Here is an 8,358-nt window from a genome sequence, read left to right on the forward strand (position 1 = left end):
AATGTTTTTTTTGCATTTTTACATGTTTTAAGTGATTTCCAACCCCCCCCCCCAAAAAAATTGTTACCCCCCCCAAAAGGGATTTTTTTTTGCATTTCTGCATGTTTTCAGTGATTTCCAACCCCCCCCCCAGAAAAAAATTGTTAGAGAAAAATTAAAATTTTTGCAACTTTTTTTTAAACAAAATTCCGATTTTTTTTGCATTTTTACATGTTTTAAGTGATTTCCAACCCCCCCACCCCAAAAAAAATGTTGGAGAAAAGAACTACAACTCTGTCAGCACTGTTGACATCATATTTAATGAATAAGATATAAGGTTCACTTGGGTGACCCAGCAGTATTGGCGGCGGAAGTTTTGCACTCTCCCGAGTGCTCCCCCTCGAGTTGAACTTGTGACTGCATTCACCCGTACTCAAGCTCCACCAGGCTGAATAGGTTACGACATTACGTTTTGTATGCCGCTGATAGAGCAGATACGCACCAGACCGTAGCCAAAATCGAATCGGCTTGTTATTGTCATCTAACTAACTCATCCACAACTCTTTAAAATATCATTTTTAGCATGATCTCTCAATGGTGAAAGATCACTTTAAAAGTTATTGGATACCGATGTGCTCCTCACCAAAACGGAATCATTTCAACCTTGTCAAAACACACAACCTGTCCAACCAAATTTCATCTGAATCTATCCACATTTTAAGATATCGTGTTCACAGACAAATGTGAAAACAACCTCAACACACCTTCGGTGGCAGAGATAATGAAACTTTGATTAAATTTTAAACAAAACCTGGTTGTTCTTTTCTTTGTTTATAATAAGAGGTGCACTGATCCTGGAGATAATGCAATACCAGGACAATGCGTCGAACAGACAGAGCAAGCTCGTAATCTGACTCCTCCAAACAAAAATATGTTTAATAGAGAAGTCCCACGATGTGAGACATATTGGCTATTAAACCAATAAGAACAGATTTATTAAAAATTTATAAAAGACCAAAATTAAGAAGTTAAAAAAGAATAGACACTGAGGATAAAATTCCTCCACACCGTTAGAATCAAGAAGAGAATAGAAATAGGCCCCTGGGGGAATGTCAAAATAAAAAGAAAACAACCCCCAAGGACCAATTAAGGGCACCAAGCCATAAAAAGAAAAGGGGACCAGTCCAGAAATGGAAATTTGCGCTTCTCGTCCGTTTGGCAAGATCCATTCACTTAGACAAACATAGAAACCATGCACACCATACAAAAAAAGGGGGGAGGGAGGAAGGAGGGGAGGAAGGGAAATAGGGAAGTACCAACCTCAAGCCAATGGCCCTTCCATCGAGCCAGACAGGAACTTATCCACGTCCGACTCAACGGGAACACAGTGGATCGTCCGGTGGACGACCGACAAGAGCTGCTGCGTGGCAATGCCGCGTAAGGAAAGGTCGCTGGAGGACAGCATCCGCACCGTCTGAACGACAGTTTGGATGTCTGCCTCCGACCCCGGGTGTTGAAGCCCTAATCCGCCAACGTCCCGGCCCGCGAAAATATAATTATTAGAAGCGCGGACCGGAAGCTGGCAGATCTCCTTCGCCGCACTGACCACCGCAGATACCAGCCTATTAACTTGTTTCTTGGTCGTCTCTCCCGCGCGCAACGCGAAAGAGAGGCAGGGCTGGACAAAGGTCTGAATTGCATCCAAGTTATGCCATGGTGCTAGCAATTATTGTTTAATTTTGAGGACGTCCGCCATCATGTTGGTAACCAATGAGCAGACGTCCTCATCATCTCTATACACACCGATGGGGGTCCCGAGGTAGCGATAGTGCTCCTCGCTACTCAGAGCTGGCATGGTTCGACCCTGAATCGAGAATAACACATCACCGACCCTGACCCCCCCACGACCGAAAAGTGACAGAGAGGCACACTTAGCAGGCTTAAACTCCAGCTGCAACACATCAGCATTGACAGAGGCCACTTCAAGAAGGGTCGAAAGACCCTCCCTGGTCCTACTCAGGACAACCAGGTCATCAGCATATGCCAATATAGACACCTGTTGCCCATGAATTTTGACGCCGTGACCTCCGGCCGCAGCAGAAGCCTGCACCGCGCGCACAATCAATTCGATCGTGAGGTTGAACAGGATCGGCGATATGGGGCATCCCTGCTTCACCCCTGACAATATAGGGACCTCGCTAGTCGGGCCATCGTCCGTATTAAAGGTAGTGGAGGCACCAGTGTAAACATCCAGAAGCAGGTCCATCAGCTCCGCAGACGCGCCCATCGTGTCCAGTGCGGCAAAAATAGCTCCATGTGGAACACTCCCAAACGCATTCCGAAGGTCCAGCCAGGCAATAAAAACATTCTTCTGATTCCGCCTGGCGTCCTTCATTATGGTGTTTAGCAAAAAGGAGTGCTCGAAGCAGCCTTCACTGGGCCGAGAGCACTTCTGGGCCTCGCTCAGCATTGAATGCCGGAGCGCCCAGCTGCGAAGCCGATCAGCCAGAACCGCTATAAACAGTTTATAGAGGCAACTCTGGAGGGCAATCGGCCGAAAATTTTCTGGGTCCCCGGTGTCCCCTTTCTTGTGGATCAGGACCGTGGTGGCCTGCTTCCATGAAGCAGGGATACGGAGCGAGCGCAGACATCGGTTAAAAATTTCCAATGTCACACGACACGCCCCATCCATTCGCTTCAGGTGCTGGTACTCAACACGGTCCGGTCCCGGGGCAGAGTTACTCATGCGCCCAAGTCGGGCAGAGATCTCTCTCTGACCAACGGGCGCACTTAACGCTGCCCCCTCCGCACGAGCCTCGTCAGTGGATGACACATGTTTGGAGAACTCCCGGGAAATGACCGCTGGGTCGACATTCTTGGCGGAGAACACCCGGGAGAAAAAAGCCTCCACGGGTTCCCTCCCACCAGAATATCTATCCTCAGCTTTCCCGAGGACCACCCTAAAGGCACGCTTTCTGCTGTGCCTGTACAGCTTCTGAAGGCGACTGGCCTCCTGGGGGTCATACCCCGGCCCGGGAGCACCCGCCATATCCGGACGGTCAGGTCGAGGACGACTTAGGTGCGTGGGGGCGTCTGCACTGCGTCCACCACGCCGCGGTCGGCAACGGTCAACCAGGGCATTGGCAAACGCATCGCAGACCTTTTCAAACTCCTCCCACGACACCGCGTTCCTCAGCTGACCAACCCAATACTCAGGAAAGCTAGGGCCAGCATCAACACCTGGGGGAGGGGAGACAGGCCGTGGAGCCGGGGGAGCGTCGCGCCGGGGCGGGGGAACTCGACACCGGTCGGCAACCGAAGCGGGCGGAGCCACAACCTCAGTCGCACCCGCGGGCTCAAGCCCCCCCGCCCCCCCCCCGATGGATGGAGGTTACTGTTTTCACCCCTTTCTGTTTGTTTGTTTGTTTGTGAACAGTATTACGGAAAAACTCCTCGACAGATTTCGACGAAACTTGGTGGGGGGGGGGGTAGGTATGGTCCAAGGATCATGCCATTAAATTTTGGACTTGGTCCAAATTGGACTTGGTCCCCCCCCCAAAAAAAATTGTTTGAGAAAATTTTTTTTTTTTTTTTTGCATTTCTACATGTTTTAAGTGATTTCCACCCCCCAAAAAGTTTTTTTGTCCCCCCCCAAAAATTAAAAATATAGAATTTTTTTTTTTGCATTTCTACATGTTTTAAGTGATTTCCAACCCCCCACCCAAAAAAATTACCCCCCCACAAAAAATTGTTAGAGAATTTTTTTGCATTTCTACATGTTTTTAGTGATTTCCAACCCCCCCAAAAAATTGTTACCCCCCCCAAAAAAAATTGTTAGAGAATATTTTTTTTTGCATTTCTACATATTTTAAGTGATTTCCAACCCCACCCCCAAAAAAAAAAAATTGTTTGAGAAAAAAATGTTTTTTTTTGCATTTTTACATGTTTTAAGTGATTTCCAACCCCCCCCAAAAAAAATTGTTACCCCCCCCAAAAGAAAAAAAATTATTTTTTGCATTTCTACATGTTTTCAGTGATTTCCAACCCCCCCCCCCAAAAAAAAATGTTGGAGAAAAGAACGACAACTCTGTCAGCACTGTTGACATCATATTTAATGAATAAGATATAAGGTTCACTTGGGTGACCCAGCAGTATTGGCGGCGGAAGTTTTGCACTCTCCCGAGTGCTCCCCCTCGAGTTGAACTTGTGACTGCATTCACCCGTACTCAAGCTCCACCAGGCTGAATAGGTTACGACATTACGTTTTGTATGCCGCTGATAGAGCAGATACGCACCAGACCGTAGCCAAAATCGAATCGGCTTGTTATTGTCATCTAACTAACTCATCCACAACTCTTTAAAATATCATTTTTAGCATGATCTCTCAATGGTGAAAGATCACTTTAAAAGTTATTGGATACCGATGTGCTCCTCACCAAAACGGAATCATTTCAACCTTGTCAAAACACACAACCTGTCCAACCAAATTTCATCTGAATCTATCCACATTTTAAGATATCGTGTTCACAGACAAATGTGAAAACAACCTCAACACACCTTCGGTGGCAGAGATAATTATACTTTGATTAAATTTTAAACAAAACCTGGTTGTTCTTTTCTTTGTTTATAATAAGAGGTGCACTGATCCTGGAGATAATGCAATACCAGGACAATGCGTGGAACAGACAGAGCAAGCTCGTAATCTGACTCCTCCAAACAAAAATATGTTTAATAGATAAGTCCCACGATGTGAGACATATTGGCTATTAAACCAATAAGAACAGATACTACAACGATTTTTTATTAAAGTAAAAACCAGCAAAACAAATGTCTCAAACCTTCACATCAAAAGTAGTAAACATGTTTAGGCATACAACCAAAGGGAATCACAACATGCCTCTCAAATCATTATACAAAAACATTTCTTTCTTGAATAAAGAAAGGACAAAATTCAAGGAAAAATGGTGCATCCCAAAGCATGCTGAAACCCTCGCTTTCCATAGAGCCATTTTTACACAATTTAAAATTCTCCAAAAATTCATCCGTTGGGGTTTACAATCTTCGCCAAAGGGACCAAACAAAATCATGTCCCAACTTAAGGAAAATTTGACCTTCAATTTGCACAAAAAATTAACTAACACGTCGTTCCAAACTAGGGAGGCAAACACACAATCCCACCAAAAATGTTGGACCGACTCAGACATGTCACAACCAATATAAGGACATTTATCCGTAGAGGCATGCCCTCTTACCCCTTGCACCACCCGACAAGGCAATAGCTTGCATACTGCCAACCAGGCAAGATCACTCTGGGCCCCAGTGAGGACCTTGGAGGACACATTCTGCCACACCATCAGAGTTCTCTGTGAATGAAGCCCGCTTATGGGAAAAACAACATCAGCTTCCGTCTGTTTCATCAAGGTTCTGTAGCACCAATTAGGCACCTCTCTGAACCTGACCCCACGAATGACCTCTTTCAACACTGAATAGGGGTACCCTGGATCCCACACGTAGGGCCTATCCAGACGGACCCTCTTACCTCGAACCTGGTTTAACACAGGTAATACGTATAACTCGATGGCGGAAGAAAAACACCCAGTCCCTTCGTAACCAATGACATATGGCGAGGCACGAAGTCCAACGTTAAACTGTCTACGAGATCGGGGCAACCTCCTCCACCTTGCAACTGACCCGCACCGAGCTGGAGACGGGAAGGACGATAAAACCAAGGTTTGCACATGAACCGATAAACTAGGTTTTTTAACTTACATGCGACCCTATCAGAGGGAGGAAAAACCTCCGATAGGAATCTCAGCATCGGAAAAATCTGCCCTTTAATAATGGAACACCTTTCAGCCGATGACAGAACTCTCTGCCCCCAGTTGCGAAACAAGCTTTCAACTAAAATTAACCTACTCTCCCAATTCTTAGCAACACAGCCATCTGACCCCACCCACACCCCCAACACCCGAATGCAGTCATCAACAACCCTAAGCCTTTGATGGGGGACTCTCGCCCATGACTCTCCACCCACCACCAACAGGTTTGATTTCCCAAAATTTACCCGCAAACCGCTGACAGTGCTAAATTCCTCACAAGCCCGCATAGCCCCCTCGAGTTCCCCACTCTGAGAAACACAGACAACTACATCATCCATGTAGGCTAAACAGGGGACCCTACAACCCCTGAACCAGGCACCAACAACCCATTAATACAAGCCGAAAACCTGTAAATCAAAGGCTCTAAGGCCAAAACAAACAACAACGGGGATAGTGGACAGCCCTGTCGGACTCCCCGGGAAATCTCGAAGGGGCGAGACAACCACCCATTAATACTAACCCGACCAACCGAAGAGGTATACAGGGATTTAATCAGTCGAACAACTCCTACACCAAATCCCCATTCCCGTAAAACGCAAAACAAATAATCCCGAGAAAGCGAGTCGAACGCCTTAACAATGTCTAGGCTGAGGAACGCAGCTGACTGCCCCCTACTTCGAGCTGACGTAATCAGATCCCGAAGAACAATCAGCACGTCTGTAGCCCGGCGACCTTTCACCCCACACCTCTGAAAGGTGCCTAGCCGATCCCCCAGAGCCGCCTGGAGCTTCCCCAACACAACCTTAGCGAGAATCTTATAGTCCCCATTAAGCAATGAGATGGGTCTCCAATTGTTCAAACTAAAGGGGTCCCCACTCTTTGGTACCAGGCTAATATTACACTGCGCCCAAGATGCCGGACACGCACCCGACCGAAGGACTTCATTGAAAAGATCAACTAATGGGTCCTTAAGATCCTCCCAAAAGTAACGGTAGAGTTCAAGGGGCAGCCCATCTGGGCCCGGAGCAGACCCACTCTTACCGTCACAGATCACCTGCTCCACCTCCTCAACTGAGAAGTCTGTAAGAGGCTCCCCATTGACTAACCCATGTTTCCAACCAGACAGAAAACCCTCTCTCGAGTCCTTATCAGAGTCCCCAGGACCCTGAAAAAGGTTAACGAAATGCCTCACAACCACGGCCTCCATATCGGACCAAGACTCGCACAAGACCCCGTCGTTGACAAGGCCCTTCATACAAACCTTCTTCTTAACTAGTTTCTGGAAGAAAGGGAGGAACATACCTCCTCCCTCTCTTTTGGCAGCCCACTACGAAATTGAACTCGTTGGAATTGAAGGGAGAAGAATTTCCCAATTTGTTGTTTCAAAGACTTTATCTCCTCCCCGACATCAAACCCGTATGCCTGAAGCCGACATAATCTCTGCAGACAGGCCGACTTGGCCTTAAAAGACTTGGCGGCCTTAAAGCTAGCCCTCCGAGCCAGCCTCTGGAATATCTCTTTAAGTCTGGCTTTTACCTCATCCCACCATTCCCCCACCGAATTGAAGAGAGGGATCAAATCCTTCCAGGCCTTAAGTCTGGTAACAATCAATTCCCTTATCTCTGGATTCCCCAACAAGGATGTATTTAACCTCCAAACACCTTTCCCAACAAACAAAAAATTACCAAAGGAAAAAACAGCTTTAAGAAGACAGTGGTCTGAAAAGCTGTTCCACAACCTTTGGACACCAACCGTTGTAACTTCTTTCGGGACAAAAATATAATCCAGCCTTGACCTCTGAGACCCCCCTGCATTAGACCAAGTGAAACCTGGATCCCGGCTGCAGAAATCCCGAAAGACATCCTTAAGCATGAAGGTATCCAGCAAGTCCGACACACCTTTGGCCGACGCGCGGCTCGAAGGTTCCTCCAAAGAGATGTTAAGGTCTCCCCCCACAATCAACAGTTTATGCGTACAGAGCCAAGGTTTGACCCGGTCCAACAATGTCTTCTTCTCCCAAGGCTGATGAGGGAGATACATATTCACCAACCGGAAGTGCTTCCCTTGGACCACAGCATCAACTACACAAACCCTCCCTGGCTCAATGACAACCACCTTCACCACCTTCCATGCGAATCTATTCCCAAAGAGAATACCAACACCATCATTCTTGTTTTTATCGCTACCGGAGAACTTACACAAGCCCCCCCATTCCCGCTCCCATTGCTGGAAATCACAAGTCCCTGGTAAAAAACATTCCTGTAAAAACAGAATATCTAAATTCAAAGTTTTGAGTTCGGCAAAAACCCGCTGACACCTACTACCCCCCAGAATACTTCTCACATTCACTGAACCCACTCTTAATTCAACCCTCTTCATCTGAGAGGAACCGTTTTTGTAGTGGAACCGTTTTTACAGCAACCTTCCGGGTTTTCTTGAACCGAATCCCTTTATGATCCCTCTGGGCTCCAAACCCCAACCCAGACGAGTCTCTGGACCCCGATTTACCCGAAGAAACCGAGGGAGAGCTTTGGCTCTTTTCCCCTTACGCTGTACAAAC

The 8,358-nt window shown here is 47.0% G+C and overlaps 1 non-coding gene and 1 pseudogene across 1 annotated transcript; both read right to left on the reverse strand.

The window, feature by feature from the left end:
* Nucleotides 1-817: 817 nt before the first annotated feature.
* Nucleotides 818-994, reverse strand: LOC147013434 (U2 spliceosomal RNA; annotated as a pseudogene).
* A 3,616-nt stretch (nt 995-4,610) lies between these two features.
* On the reverse strand, nt 4,611-4,807 carry LOC147013435 (U2 spliceosomal RNA). Its single transcript, XR_015051448.1, has one exon. It is a non-coding gene; the product is annotated as a U2 spliceosomal RNA (small nuclear RNA).
* Between the last annotated feature and the right edge of the window lie 3,551 nt (nt 4,808-8,358).

Source organism: Eptatretus burgeri, chromosome 14 (genome assembly GCF_056783735.1).
Source record: "Eptatretus burgeri isolate ZD-2024b chromosome 14, Ebu_testis_v1, whole genome shotgun sequence".
In the NCBI taxonomy this organism is placed as follows: Eukaryota; Metazoa; Chordata; class Myxini; order Myxiniformes; family Myxinidae; genus Eptatretus; species Eptatretus burgeri.